A 15,857-nucleotide genomic window follows, 5' to 3' on the forward strand; every position below is an offset into this window, starting at 1 on the left:
GAAATTTCCAGCCAAACAGCATTCAGTGTCCCACTGATGAGATGGCCCCGCCCACTTGGTAAACAGAGCCAGTCCATGCTTGTACCAGGTGGAACTTCCTTCCAAAAAGGTTGGGGCTCGCTCTGGAGAAAATGGTTCCATTCATCCCAGCTCAAAGTCGGAAAGGAACTCCATCTCTGTACCCAGATGCAAGTCCTCCAGATAAACTTTTACCTCACTTTCATCTTAACCCTAGGATTTGTTTTGCAGCCTAACGCTCTCTGAAGCTCTTTCCATACAATGAGCATGTACAGAGTTTCTCTTTATATAGAATCAACCTACTGACTGGTCTTGGCCAGCAACTCACGAGGGAGGCTTTATCAGCTGAGTCACCCCTCCCTGCAATGTGAGAAACTGACTCAGATTGCACAAAGTAGTTTAATCTTTAACTTTTAAGACAAAAAGGTAAATAAGAGACTCTAGTAGTTTAAATTGCAGACACCAAATCACTCTTTAATAAATCTTCTTTATGGGAATTGGAGTGATTTCCCCCACTGGCACTGCCACCAAAACCGCTGGCACAGGGTGACTGCACACCTCCTAGTAGTCCTGCCCCAGTGGTTTCGGTGGCAGTGCCTGTGGGGAAAATATGACGGGGAGGGGGATAATGTCCAACTCCTTAAAAGGTTATCCCCGCTGCCAAACTGGTCCAAACGCTGGACCTCCGAGCTGGTTTGGCAGTCCAGAAAAGGAGAGCCACAGTGGTTCATGCACATCCTTACCCTCTAGTCCTGCCTGCCTGGTTGATTGGTCAGGCCCTAGGGTTGCCAGTCTGTCAATAAAGGTCATGGGTTCTTTTCCTGTTAACTCCATCAGTGCTGACAGGCTACTCGCTACACTCTCCTGCGTGGATACTTTGATGGACAGAAAGTTTACCCTTCCTTCTGAAGCTCTTTCCACATTCTGAGCATGTATATGGTTTCTCCCCTGTGTGGATCCTTCGATGGACAAAAAGTGCATCCTTCTGCCTGAAGCTCTTTCCACATTCTGAGCATGTATATGGTTTCTCCCCTGTGTGGATCCTTTGATGGACAGAAAGATTGCTCTTCAGATTGAAACTCTTTCCACACTCTGAGCATGTATATGGTTTCTCCCCTGTGTGTAGTCTTTCATGGGCAGAGAGATGGGCCTTCTGACTGAAGCTCTTCCCACACTCTGAGCACATATAAGGTTTCTCCCCTGTGTGGATTCTTTGATGAGCAGAAAGGTTTGACTTCCAACTGAAGCTCTTTCCACACTCTGCGCATGTATATCGTTTCTTCTCTGTGTGTAGTCTTTTATGGACAGAAAGACTGACCTCCTCACTGAAGCGCTTTCCGCACTTTGAGAATGTATATGGTTTCTCCCCTGTGTGGATTCTTTGATGGTGGGAAAGGCTTGACTTCCAACTGAAGCTCTTCCCACACTTTGAGCACATAAAAGGTTTCTCCCCTGTGTGGATTCTTTGATGGAAAGAAAGGGAGTTCTTCTGACTGAAGCTCTTTCCACACTCAGAGCATCTATAGGGTTTATCTCCTGTGTGGATGTTATAATGGTGAGCAAGCTTTGAGTAGTAGCTGAAGCTCTTTCCACATTCTGAGCATGTATATCGTTTCTCACCTGTGTGGATCCTTTGATGGACAGAAAGGGAGTCCTTCTGCCTGAAGCTCTTTCCACATTCTGAGCATGTATACGGTTTCTCCCCTGTGTGGATTCTTTGATGGGAAGAAAGGTAGGAATTCCGACTGAAGCTCTTTCCACACTCTGAGCATGTATATGGGTTCTCCCCTGTGTGGATCCTTTGATGGACAGAAAGATTGCTCTTCAGATTGAAACTCTTTCCACATTCTGAGCATGTATATGGTTTCTCCCCTGTGTGTAGTCTTTCATGGGCAGAGAGATGGGCCTTCTGACTGAAGCTCTTCCCACACTCTGAGCACATATAAGGTTTCTCCCCTGTGTGGATTCTTTGATGGGCAGAAAGGCTTGACTTCCAACTGAAGCTCTTTCCACATTCTGAGCATGCATAGGGTTTCTGTCCTACGTGGCAACTTTGATGGGAAGGAAGCTTATCTCTGATATTGTAGTTCTTTCTGTATTTGGAGCATGTATCCCCTCTGCAGACACACTGGTGGACAGCAGGGGCAGTGTCACAACAGAATTTCTTTCCACACTTCAAGCATAGTTTCTCTCCAATATGGGTTTTTTGATGTTTATACAAGTTCAACCAATTCCTGAAGCAGTTCCCACACACCGTGCATTGATATGCTTTCACTCTTGTAGGGATGCTCTGAGCTGCACCTAGGTGTGATTTATTAGTTAAGATGCTTCTACTCAGAGTGTGGTTACTAGTCTTATCTTCAGCTGAAATTGCATGGAAGTCTGTCCCTTCAGAAACTGCCAAATTCTTCTCCTTCTCTTCAGTTTTTCTCCTTGATGCTTCCCCCTTTTTTCTGTTCTTCCTCTGATTACCTGCAGGCATAAAAAGAGAATTTTGGTGAGGGAGGAACAAAGCCTCAACCCAAGAAACAAACCCAATTAACAGCATTGCAGTTCAAACCAAGGAAAATATGTAGTGGAGGTGCAAATCCCACCATGTGCTAAGCAGCGTCTGTTGATTAGAACTAAGTCCAGCTACATGATCCAAAGGATGTGGTATTGCAGAGGCATTTCCCTCAGGCGGAATACAATTTTTCAATCATTTTAACCTGCCCCCTTATCTCACTGGGATGGGGCCGCTCTGGGAAGAGCCTCTGCATGCTTGCGTGAAGAAGGTTCCAAGTTCCCTCCCATTAAGGGCTGAAGTAAGCTGACACTTCTGCCCATTAGGAAGAGGAGGGTGGGAGTGTTTTACTGCCATCTCTAGGAATGACCCCTTTCAGGCTCAGGTTGGGACTCATTCTTCTCTTTAACTAAGGGGAATCTCCAAGGAACATGGACCAGCTGCTGACATCCTCCATGACATCCTCACAACAGACTGATACGGACTGGCAATAGTAGCAATTCCTGCCTTCCACATCCATCCGCCAAGGGAAAGAGAGAGCCTTACCCAGCCAGGCCAGATGCCCAGAAGTCTTCTCCATGACTTCCCTGTGCAGAGCCCTTTGACTGGGATCCAGCAGAGCCCATTCCTCCTCAGAGAAACACACAGCCACCTCCTCAAAGGACACGGGTCCCTGAAAGATGAAGAAAGCAGTTTCTGTACCTGGATATTGTTAGAAAAGAGATGGCCGGATGTTCCTCTTAAGGATCTTTCAAAGTTGCTTTCAAGGTTTCTTTAGGGGCAACTTTTGTCTTCCAAGGGAGCATCTTTGATCAAAAAAGAAAAGGGAAAGAGAGAGAGTTTTTCCCACCCAGAGACAGGTGAGGCCTTCCTCTTCCTCCCATGATGCTTCTCCTACCTGATCCGGTGACCGCACAGCAACACCTTCCTCTCCACCAACAAGAGAAGAAGGACTAGAAAGCATGTCCAGGGACATTTCACATCCTGTGAGGTAAAGAAAGGAAATGTCTTTTATGCTTTTAGGCATTTTGCATTACAGGGACTGAGCAAAATCAATCTGTCTCACCAATGTTTTTTGGAGTCTCAATGTAAAGTTACTGGAAAAAGAAGATAACCTAGAGAAAAGCATCGCTTGCACAGAGACTTAAAGGGAACGTAAAAGCAATCCAGGGATTTCAGGAGAGAGGGATGCCGAGATGAAATACTCCCCAACCATCCTTACCCAAAGAGGTGGTTCCTCCATCATCCTCCTCCTTCCGCACAATCCCCTTGAGGAGCAGCCTCTGCCTGGTATCTGACGGAGCCTTCTCTGCCTGCAGGGGACTAGTGGCCATGTTGGCTAACATGCCCAGTGCCTGGAAGAGGAAAAAGGGAAGAGGGATGAAGAAAGGGAATGGAGCATTGATTTGTATTATATGGACACGTCGCGCAACTCTGGGAGAAATCCCCACAGGGAAGACATTACAAAGGTATTAAAACAGAAAGAGAACAAGAATAGTAAGAATCATAAAGACCTAAAGCAGGCCTGCTCAACTTAGATTCTCCCCCAGCTGTTTTTGGACTATAACTCCCATAATCCCCAGCCACAGTGGCCAATAGCCAGGGATTATGGGAGTTGTAGGCCAACACCAGCAGGAGGGTCAAAGCTGAGCAGCCGTAACATAAAGCAAGAGAAGATAAAGTGCCCATCAGGCAGCTGGATGAAGAACAGCATCCTCAGATGACGTTTTTAAACGGCCAGGGAAACTAAAATAAAATAAAATATATGGGGTTTTTTGGTGTCAAAGGGACATGAGATGGGCGTCAGTCTGGTACCTCTGGGAAAAGCATCCCATAGCAGGAGCCTCACAGCCGAGAAGACCCTCCTGGGGGCAGCACAAGACACTTGGCGGAGATGCTTGACTTCTTGGGATGGAGAGAATCCCACTGTGAGGGGAGCTGGATGAAGAACAACATCCTCAGATATTTTTAAATGGCCAGGGGAAATAAAAAGGGGTGTTTTCTCCGATTATTAAAGAGACATGAGATGGGTGTCATTCTGGCATATCTGGGGAAAGCACTTGGCGGAGATGCTTGACTTCCCGGGAGGGAGAGGATCCCGCTGGGTGGGGGGCTGGAGGCCCTCTCCTCCTGGCAGCAGAGGCTGAAGCTGGGCTGGGCAGGCAGTCTGCCCTGGAAGCCTTGCAACCCACTCATAAGTGCATGAGCCTGTTCCAAGGCCCTTTTACGGGCCTCCAAACTGGTTTGAACACGCTCATGCCTGGAGAGCGCACATGGACCAGCTACTTTCGGCCACTTCTAGCCAAAGAGTAAATGGGGCAGCAGGGAAGTATGCTGCTGCCCCGTAGGATGTGTAAGACACCGGGCGCTAGTGTGGGAAAAGCAGAGTGAGGGGTAAGTGTACTCTCCCTCGCCCTAAAAGTGAGACCCCACATACACCGTCAGCCCCCCTTCTTGGTTCCAAGCACATCCCTCCCCTCTGGCAGGCCTGGCTTGCTTAGGGAAGGTGCATGAGGACTAGTGGATTGGGAGACAAAACCAGCCCTGGCAGTAAAAAGGACTATAGGAGGACATCCCAGAACTCTTGTAAAACTTCCCAGATAGCGAAGAGGCAGGAGGGAAGAAGCTGGTGTCACTCCTGCATGTGGTATTTGCTCTTTCTGCGGTTCCATTGCTAGTACAGCAGTTGGACTGACTGTAAAGCACTGAACTTTGGAAAGAGAGGAAGAAAAAGACTCTGGCTCTGCTTACAGGAGGACCCTACTTGGCAATTGGTGGCAGAATCCTAAGGAGTCTCAGGACCCAGAAACTACCGGGATAAAACGGCCCTGCTTCTCACCTGCTGCTCCTCCTGTCTCTTCTCCTCTGCCTGGCTCAGGAGGAAACCTTCTGCCAGGGCCACCGCCTGGGAACTGGTCTCCGCTCCGCACTCTCTGACCCAGCTCTCCATCTCCAAGGGTAGGACAGTCAGGAACTGCTCCAGGATCACCAGGTCCAGCATCTGAGCTTTGGTGTGCTTTTCGGGCTTCAGCCACTGATGGCAACATGTGTGGAGTCTGCTGCAAAGGTCTCTGGGTCCTTCAGCCTCCTGGTAGGGGAACTGCCTGAGACTCTGGCATTTGAAATTGGTGCTGGTAGGGTATCCTTCCAGGATCTTTTGCACTGTTCTTTCCCAAAATCCCTTGCCACTCCCAGCCTGGATGCTTTGGGGTTCTTTTTCTGCTCCCGCCCCTAATTCATTACTTACTGGACTTTGCAAATCCATTTTTTTCTTTGATCTCCAATTTATCTTCCAATGCAGCCAGAAGATCTTCTTAGAACAGCAGTTAGTCCAATATGGCCAAAGAGTCTTTCTTGTCAAGTTATTTCTCTCTCTCCAATAAGCACTTAATTTATCTGCAAAACTTTGCTTCTAATTGAGAAATGGGGCGCGGTGGGGGGAGATAATCCTGTGAATCAGAGAAAAGCAACAATCAAAATACATTTTATGTCACAGGTTGATTGTAGTTGGTAGCTAGGGGGTAACAGGGCCTGGAAATCTGCAGGTGGGCTGGACTGAGAAACCTGCAGTATAAGGAAGTAGCTGAACCCGCATGTGTGTGCTAGGACTTTGTTGCTCTTCTTCACCCCCACCACAGCCCCTGCTTGATTGCTCGGTGTCAGCCACCCTCCCGCCCACCCAACCCCTTCCTACCACTCATTCACTTACCCTCTACCCACTCCTCTTCCCTATCTGCATATGGAATCCCCACTGTCCAATCCCCATTGTGCTTCTTTTCTTTTACCTCTGATTGGTAAAGCACTGTGGGTGTGTGGTGGTGGGGGGGGGGGGCTTGTCACCTAGGACCTTAGTGTATTATAGATAGATAGATAGATACTTTAAGGAAGGACAGCCATCTGAGAAGAAACAGGGGTAGGAAAGGTTCTTCAACAGACATTGCCTTGGGTGGTTCTTCTTTTGTTTCTAGTGTGCCAGTGAATCCTACAAATGTGTTTGTTTTTCCTATTACCAACTCTTATATTCTCTCAGCAATCAAGTCGTTTAAAAAACTACTTTCTAAGAGTGGTTTGGAATGCTGTATGGGGGAGGGGAAGGAAGTTCCCTAGTACCACGTCAACAAGCCTTGGAGCCTAGGGGTCACCAAGTGCACCTGTCCTGTGATAATCCATTATTGATTTCCATGTACACAGCACTGAGCTTTTTGGAGGAAAAGTGGGATATAAATGTAATAAATAAATAAATATTCCTTTCTTGATTTCCATTGGATGGTGGGCGGCCTACTCTACTCTACCCAGCCCAGAATGCCCAGTGGGAGGGGTAGAAAGGATCCTACCCTAAAGGAGAGTAGGTGGGGGCAGGGATCATTAACAGCCAGAACAGCTGGTAAAAGAGTTTGAAGAGTTTTGTATAGTTCAGAAGTTCACACAGTTGAATGTTTGATTGGTCACATTCATCAATCTAGAGACAAACACTTCCTCTTCTCTTTCCTATGACGAATCTTTTAATGAAATCCTCTTTTTTAGTAACTGGCTGGCATAGAGGTTCCTCCCTTCCCTTTTCGTTTGTGTACAAAGGGAGAGGAATGTGACTGAGCTCAATGTAGGGGCCAGAGGGTGGCTGCGGGGCGGCTCAGTAATCCCCTGAAAAGAGAACTCTTACCCAGCCCCCAACTCTGTTTTTTGTTTGTTTGTTTTTTAAGTGTGGCAGCAAAGTTGTTACTCCAGCCAAGAAAGGTCCTGGGGTGTGATATTAGTGCACAGTGACTCCCCACCCCACCCCGCGCCATTCATGCGATAGCAAGACTCCTGCAAGAACTGATTGAAAACAGAAGGGAAGTTTGAAAAGAAAGAAAGAGACCCCATCTGACTTAACAGGGCTGACAAACAAGCAGAACAACAAACCAAGCCAAGAGACAGAAGGAGGTCCAGGTGCTTAATGGCTTCAAAAATGAAGATAATTTTGAATTCCTTCAAAGGGATTAAAAGATTGCAATTATCAGAACGAGAAGAGCCGGGGTGGGGACCGAGCCCTGACCTAGCCAGATCCCCAGGGGAAAGGGGGTAAGGAACGGGGGAGAAGAGCAGGGGAGCTGGAAGACAGATCCAGCCACTCTGGAGTCCCCAGGGAAGAGGGCCCCCCAGGCTCGGACTGGCCCATAGGTCAACAGGGCATATTCCCGGTGCGCCCTACCCACGCGGTGCCCCTGCGCCCCAACTCTCACCCTTAATTACCTATTCTGCTCAAAACCTGCTGCCCTCCCCTTATACATTCTGGCGCCCTCTCAGTGCCCCCAGTCCGGCCCTGGGCCCCCCCAGTCCTGGCCTCTGCAAGAACCCCTCCCGCCCCCACAAGAGAAAAGGCTTCCACGCCGCTTCAGCTGAGCGGCTTCATCATTTGTCTCTTTGGCGAGGGGGGAGTGCAGTTGGCAGCGGGTAGGAGGAAGGGAGGGAGGGAGGGAGGGAGCTCGGTTTTCAGGGGTGGAAGAACTATAATGGGGCCCTGTGTATGGCAGCAGCGGAGGAAGAGGGCCCTGATCCTCAGCCCTCCCAAGCCCATCCGCCTTCCATTGCCGGGAATGACAGCCGTGGTGGTGCCCCCAGCCAGGCGGGGGTCAGCGGGAGCTGCGGAAGGGGGCTTGCGGGCGTGCATCCTGCAGCCAGGCAGAGGGAGGCCGCCAGTGTCCCAGGAGTCGGCAGGCCACCCCCCTCCCCAGGCTAGCCCAGAAGCAGGTGGAGGAGGATCCCGCTCCCCACCGGCCCCTCCGCCTGCATCTCTCACCTGCAGCGTCAGCGGCTCCCTCCAAGCTTCCGAGGTCTGCAAAGTGCACGTGGAAGGGGCCTGGCTCCCAGGGAAGGAAGTGCAAGGCAGGAAGGTGGGAGTGGGGAGCCCCGAGATATGCCTCTCTCCCCTGGGTGTCGTCCCCCCCCCTTTTTTTTTTTAAACAAGAATCTCCCTAAGCAAATGCCTCTCTTGGGCTACTTCCTTCCTCTGAAGAGGAGCGATTGCCTGCCCTCTTGCCTTGGCTTGCTGGGCAGAGAGAGCAGAGCTTCGAGTTTCCTAGAGAGGCGGCTCTGGGAATGATGGGGGTTGTAGTTCACCAGCCGCTGGAGGGAGAGGTTTGCTCAGCCCTGTTCCAAGGGTTAAAGGGAGAGCAGAGCTTCCAGATTTCCTAGAAAGGCGCCTCAAAGATAGAAGAAACTGTGAGTTTTCAGAGTCGTTTGCTCCTCTGCTGCTTTCTGGTGGAAAAGGAGCGGTTATTATTTATTTATTTGTTTGTTTTAGGATTTGATTTAAAAACCAACGGATATGAAACCTATCCAGGCGGCTTATATAAATTCAGAGATTTTAAAAACAGACAGCAATTCAAAGCAATTAAAAAAGTTGAAAACACAGTAACTAAAATTGTTAAATAATAATAAAAACTGTCATACCACCACTTTTGATGCCCTCACCTCCACACAGACACACACCTTCACCCCTATATGAACATTCCTCCAAAGGATCAGGTGCACCCAAAGTACCTGTATGGGGTCAGATTTCAGGATAGGCTGAATGACTGTGCCCCTAGAACAGGATTCTAGCAAATGTATAGTTTTGAGTCTCAAAAATGTACATAGGGCTGAGACTGGGTTACAAAAGTGAGCTAGTACAATTGATACATTGCTTCTTATCTTTAGATTAATAGCTTGCAGTTCAGCTAGTTATTTCTATGTTAAACATTAATACATTGCTTATTGTTTAATATATTCCTGCATCTTTATAACTTGCAAGTTAGCCAAGTACATTATATATTACTACTAATACAAAGCTAGCATAATTCTACATATTGATTATCTCCAGGATGATCTGTCTTCAACTTGGCCTTTAAGGTCTCGCAGTGGTGCATTCATTGCTGTCGTAATCGAGTCCATTCACCTTGCTGCTGGTTGTCCTCTTCTTCTCTTTCCTTCAACTTGTCCTAGCATCATAGACTTCTCAAGGGAGCTGGGTTTTCATATAATGTGTCCAAAGTATGATAGTTTGAGCCTGGTCATTTGTGCCTCTTGTGAAAATTCTGGATTGATTTGCTCTATGATCCATTGGTTTGTTTTCCTGGCTGTCCATGATATCCTCAAAAGTCTTCTCCAGCACCAAAGTTCAAAAGCATCAATACTTTTCTATCTTGCTTCTTCAAAGTCCAGCTTTCGCATCCATAGAGTGTCACGGGGAAAACCATTGTCTGAATGATTCTAATCGTTGTAGGTGTGGACACGTCATGGCATCTAAATATCCTTTCCAAGGCCTTTATTGCAACCCTACCAAGTGCTAGTCTGTGGCGTATTTCTTGACTGCAGGATGCTTTGATGGTCGATCCTAAGAGGCAGAAGCTATCCATCACTTCAGTGTCAATTCTGAGGCTGGTTGCTGTACCCATTGTCATTAGTTTAGTCTTCTTTACATTTAATTGTAGTCTCATTTTTTCACTGTGCTCTGACTTTCATTACGAGAGCTTGCAGATCATCCACATTCTCAGCTATCGGAGTGGTGTCATCAGCGTAGCACAGGTTATTGATGTTTCTTCCTTCAGCTTTAAAACCATCCTCATCCTCTTCCAATCCAGCTTCTCTCAGTATACGTTCAGCATATAAATTGAACAAAGAGGGAAAAAGTATACAGCCTTGTCTTACTTCTTTGTCGATGTGGAACCAGTCCGTTTCACCATGTTCTGTCTGGACATTGGCTTCCTACCCTGTGTATAGATTTCTCATGAGAACAATTAGATGTTCTGGGGCACCCATTTTCCTAAGGATATGTCACAACTTGACATGTTTAACCCAATCGAAGGCCTTTCTATAGTCAAGAAAGCACATATTGACTTCTTTCTGGTTTTCTTTGGCTTTCTCAATTATCTAACGTACATCAGCAATGATGTCTCTTGTTCCTCGGCCTTTTCTGAAACCAGCTTGAACATCCGGCATTTCCCTTTCTACATAGGGCTCTAATCTGCACTGGATGATCTTGAGCATTATTTTGCTAGCAGGTGAAATTAAGGATATTGTGCGATAGTTTGCACAATCTGAGATAGGATGAGAAAATGAGGTAGGATGAAAAGAAGTCACTTTTTCTCATCCTAACCTACCTCACAGGATTGTTGCTGAAACATTCCTATTCTATCTGATACACTTTTTGTACTTCCATAATAGCCTTATTTGGAGCAAGATATGGGAGGATCAGAACAGATCAGGTAATCTTCCTGAGCTTTCCCCTTAAAAGCATCAAAAGCGGCTGACAATCTATTGCAAAGTGTCTCCTTTGCTTGGGGGCTGCAGAGAAGTCTCACCGTCTTCTTCTCTTTCCTCCTCACCCAGTCAATGTGGAGAAGGGTATAGAGAGCTGTAGTATATAGAAATCTAGTTCATATTTTTGTTGCAGTTGTAACTGGTTTGTGTTATGAGGCTAATCTGAGGCAAGTTTTTCAGGAGACCCAGAGAAGAAAACCAGACCTCTATAGCCTGGCTGAGAGAGTCTGAATAAAGGCATTTCTTCAAACTATTCTCAGTACCAGGAAAAATCCTGAGATCTCATAAGAGCGAACAGAAGTGGAGGATTATCTGCCTAGGGACTAGGGAGGTGCACAAATCGTTTTTTGTGACTGCCCTGAGCCATTTTTGGAAGGGCAGTATATAAATCAATCAAACAAACAAACAAATTTGAGGTTGAATTGAATCAGCCAGGTTTGAGTCAACCTTGAATCAGCCCAAATTTGATTCAGATTTGATCTCGAATCTATTTAGGAATAATTTAAAGGGCCAGGGGGTACCAGAGAAGGTAGGGTGATAGTGCCCAATGGGTGGCAATTACCACCCAAACCCCAAGAAATCGGGCAAAGGGGTGATTTTTAAGGAATTTTTGTATTTGGAGTGGTTTTAATTTTTCTGCCATAGGTTATAATGGGGATTTGAGGTGGCCCCATTACTCCCTGTGGGTTGTGTGAAGATGGCCCAAAGCAGTTTTGAGGGTAGGGCACATTAGGTGCCAACTACCCCCCAAACTGCAAGCCAGTTGGTTACTCTGTTTTGTTGTTGTTGTTGTTATTTGTTTGAGGAATTTTTGAGGTGTTTAGAGTAGACTCTTTGGTGTGTAATGATTTTTTTATAATGCATCCCAATAAGGATTCATAACACACCAAAGATTCTAAACTCTTCAAACTGAGTGCCCCACTGGCTTGTGGGTTGGGGGGTAGTTGGCAGATGGGATGCCACTAATTAAAGCCTGCTGTCAGGGAAAGTTCGATGTGAGAGCAACATCGATTTAAATAAGGAAGGAAAACAGCATGGGTGACACACCAACTCCTCTTCTCTCCTTCCAGCGGCATAGTATCCACCCCGAATCGTGTGTTTGTGTGTGTGTGTGTGTGTGTAAACAATAAATTAAACAAAATATTAAATTAAAACCAAGCAAGGAGGAGCATTTGGTTCTTCTTAAGAATGAAGTCCTTTTGGGGGATCTTTAGTTTTGCAGCAACTTGCAAAAGGAGGAGGCACCAAAGAGGAAACTGGAGGTTGCAGGACTTTGCAAGGTGAAAGAAAGGTGATCTCCGTGCAAGAGGAGGAAAAAATATCTCCTTTTCTCCCCCTTTCCTCCTCCTTTCTCTCTCTCCGTAACGTGGACGACAGCAGCCCACTCACCCGCCCTGCTCTCTTCCAATCCCCTCCTTACAGCTCCCTCTCTTATGCTCTGGTGCCAGTGCCAAACAAGAGTGGGAGGCAGTGGCGGATTAGTGCAGAGGCAGAGGAGGCATCTGCCTCAGGCGGCAAAATTTGAGGAGCCGCTCCTCAAATATTCCCCCACCTCTCTGTCTCTAAAAGAGCGCCAATGCCAGCAGCGGGATGGGGCACAGTTGCGGCAGCTGGCTGCAGGGAGGGGGGAAGAGGAGGGGAGAGTGCCCCCTTTTTAACCTCTACAAGCTCGTCGCTGATTGTGTGGGTGGCGGCAGCGCGCTCAGCTCCTTCCTCCTTCCTGCCTCCTCTAATGTGAATGCACTTTCCTCTCGCCCCGCACTCCCCACAGTACTGCTGCCGCTGCACAACAGCCACTTCTTTTTTAAAAGGGCAGCAAAAGCCTTTTTGTCTATAGATGGCAAAAGGTGTATCTGCCCCTGGTGGGAGGCAGATGAGGCTAGTCAGTGAAAGTAGGCAGGCAAACCTCCTCTCCCCACCAAGAGGGGAAAGAAAAGAGAAAGAAAAAAGAAGCTCTTCCTAAGGTAAAATGTAATGCTGCCTGCAGATCCAGCACAGAAATGAGAGGATTCTGAGAACAAGTTGACACCCCACTGTGGCGGGCAGTTTCCTCCACTCTCACTCCCACTGCCTCCCCCTCGCCACAGCTTCGTCCAGCCCTGCCCCATCCTCCCTTCTGCTTTGCAGGCAATTCCTGCTCCGATTCCTCAGGGCGGGCGTCGAAACATCAGAAATGGATGGACTACGGACCCAAAGTAGTTAACCCCTGCTCACTTGGCAAAGAGGCACCTTTTAATGTGGTGATTCTCTTTATTGAGCAGGGGGGGGATAACTGGCCCTATCCACCCCCAGCATAGCACCCCTCCAGTGACTGTTGCTGGTGTCTATCTAATATTTCTTTTGAGCTTGTGAGCCCTTTGGGGACAGGGAGCCATCTTATTTATTTGTTATTTCTCTGTGTAAACTGTCTTGCACCATTTTTGGAAGGGTGGTATAGAAATTGAATGAATGAATGAATGAATAGATAGATAGATAGAGTCTGGGATTGTCAGCACCACTGGGCAGGAGTCAGTCTCAGCCCTATCTTGAAAATGCTAGGGAGGGAATTTGGATCCTTCTGCATGCAAACATTCAGATACTCTTCCCAGAGCAGCCTCATCCCCTAAGGGAGGTATCTTACAGTGCTCATACATGTAGTCTCCCATTCAAATGCAAACCAGGATGGGCCCTGCTTAGCAAAGGTGACAATTCATACTTGCTACCACAAGATCAGCACTCCTCCAGTCTTCAAGATGGAAGTCCGCCCTCTCTCACAGACCCCCACTTACCTCTCCTGGTTGTTCCCAGACAGCTGGCTGCTCCCTGCAAAATGGAGAAAAGAGATGGTGCTAATGTTATGCGCATTGCAGGCTCCCCAGCTCCTTCCCCCACAACTGCCCCCACAGATCTGATTATAAGGGTTAGGCACAAACCAGTGTAAATCCATCATGTAATCTAGCTAAGTGGGAGATTTGCAATGTGTTCAGGCCCACAAAGGCAGGCGTTTGGTTCTTCCAGATGTATTGTGGTTATTTGGAGGGCTGTTCAAGGCCTTTATGTCCAGTGTTTCTAAATGTCATGCCTGCCTTGCCCTTCCCATCAGCCTGGGGTCCACCTCAATCAGCAGAAAGGGATTTTTAAATATTTTATTTGATTATGCAGTTGTTCCTAAAATCTACCATTGCCAGTATCCCCATGGTTATGAACTCAGATATATGTATAATATTGACCCAGAGGATAAATCTCTTCCTGAAGATCAAACATGGCTATCGTTTGCCTCCTGAGAAGAGCCCACCTTTCAAAGGAATGGAAGAGTTTTCTCTAAGTTCGGTCTAGGTGGGCAGACAGAATGGCACACAGTTCTCATCCAATGTCTGCCCCAGTTTGTATCATTTCTGGGATAGCTTTGAGATGTGGCCCACAGGAAAGCAGAAGCCCACAGAAATTGGGGCACATTCCCCACAGCATCTGTGGCAAGAGGCCCTGTCTTCAAGATACATTCCCAGGGGCGTAGCTAGGGGAGAGAGTGCCTGTGTTCACCCTCCTCCCCAGTGGCCCCTTGGAGTGAGGGAGATAATGAAGAAAATAGGGAGGGGTGGAGCTGGGGGAGGGGCAGGTTCTTTGAACCCATCTGTTCAATTATAGCCACACCCCTGTGCATTCCCACCCTCTCACAGACCCACAATGACCTCCGCTGGAGCTGTCATTTCCTCGGCTGCTTGCTGCAAAGGAAAGAGAAGGAATCAATATCACTGTATGAATTGTGGGGTGGGGGCTCCCATCTTCCTAGTTTCCTTCCTCTCTATTCCCTACTCCACTCCTTCTCCACCAATTCAGATCTGTTCATAAGCATTAGCCATAAGCCTCTGCAAATCATGTATGCAATATAGCCAAGCAGCCAGCCACCTGGAAGATCTCCAACCGTTCCAGACCCACAGAGGCAAAGAAGAGACTCGAAGTCGTTCCTCAAATACCTCGTGGGTGTTGTTGGAATGGCTAATTTGAAACTCGGACAAACAAAACCCTGAGTGATTGACAGGCTGCAGAATCAGTCGGCGCTTCACGGTGGAAAAGGTTCAGGGTTTTGAAGAGGACAGTTTGATGTTAGGTAAGATTTTTTCAGTGCTTGTATCAGATGGGTTATAATAAGGAATTAAATAAAAAAGAATACATCTCAAATACATCATGAAGAAGTGTTATTTATATTAAGAGATATGTTCATTGACTAGTTAAAGAAATACTGTATCAAGAGTCCAGAGTAAATAAGCTTTAACTTCACCAAATATGTAGTCCTCAAATAATTCCTAAAGCTGTAACGGGCTTTCATTTTGAATGCTTTCACATGATATATAATAAGTGCTATTAGAGGATGTTATTAGCTGAGTGTATTCTACCTGGCTCCCAGAAGCCTCCCTGTTTATAGCTGCATCTCCCAGCTTGGAGATTGCACTTTTGCTATGCTCAGGAGCTGCACCACAATATGAGCTCCCAGTTTATATTATACATGGGCACAAGTCACTTAGTTGGCAGTGGACTGGTTGCCCCTAGATTTGGCTGCCAGCAACACAAATTATAAAGTGGTGTAGCTTCACACCTCCTATCTCTATGTGGGGACCCAGCTAAGCAGACTCCAGAACCAGCTATTGAGAGTTGTCTGTCATCAGAGGTCATTTTGGACTTAGGATTAACTCTAAAACTCCCCTCATCCTTTTGAAGGAGAGATAACAGCTGTTGCTAATGAAGCAATTAGGCTAGGAAGGGAAAGCAGATAAGACAAGTGCAGCAGCAGCAGGTAAAGTGTGCCGTCAAGGTGATTTCGACTCCTGGTGCCCACAGAGCCCTGTGGTTTTCTTTGGTAGAATACAGGAGGGTTTTACCATTGCCTCCTCCTGTGCAGAATGAGGTGATGCCATTCAGCATCTTCCTATATCACTGCTGCCCGATAGAGTACCAGCGGGGATTTGAACTGGCAACCTTCTGCTTGTTAGTCAAGCATTTCCCCACTGTGCCACTTAAGATGGTAGCAGCAGCAGCCTCCATCACAAAAGGGATGAATCAGTGATGTAACTTTGAAAGT

The 15,857-nt window shown here is 47.2% G+C and overlaps 1 pseudogene; it reads right to left on the reverse strand.

The window, feature by feature from the left end:
* Positions 1-6,174, reverse strand: part of LOC128343839 (zinc finger protein 197-like) — a 39,251-nt pseudogene extending 33,077 nt beyond the window's left edge.
* Between the last annotated feature and the right edge of the window lie 9,683 nt (positions 6,175-15,857).

This window comes from Hemicordylus capensis, chromosome 2 (genome assembly GCF_027244095.1).
Source record: "Hemicordylus capensis ecotype Gifberg chromosome 2, rHemCap1.1.pri, whole genome shotgun sequence".
In the NCBI taxonomy this organism is placed as follows: domain Eukaryota; kingdom Metazoa; phylum Chordata; class Lepidosauria; order Squamata; family Cordylidae; genus Hemicordylus; species Hemicordylus capensis.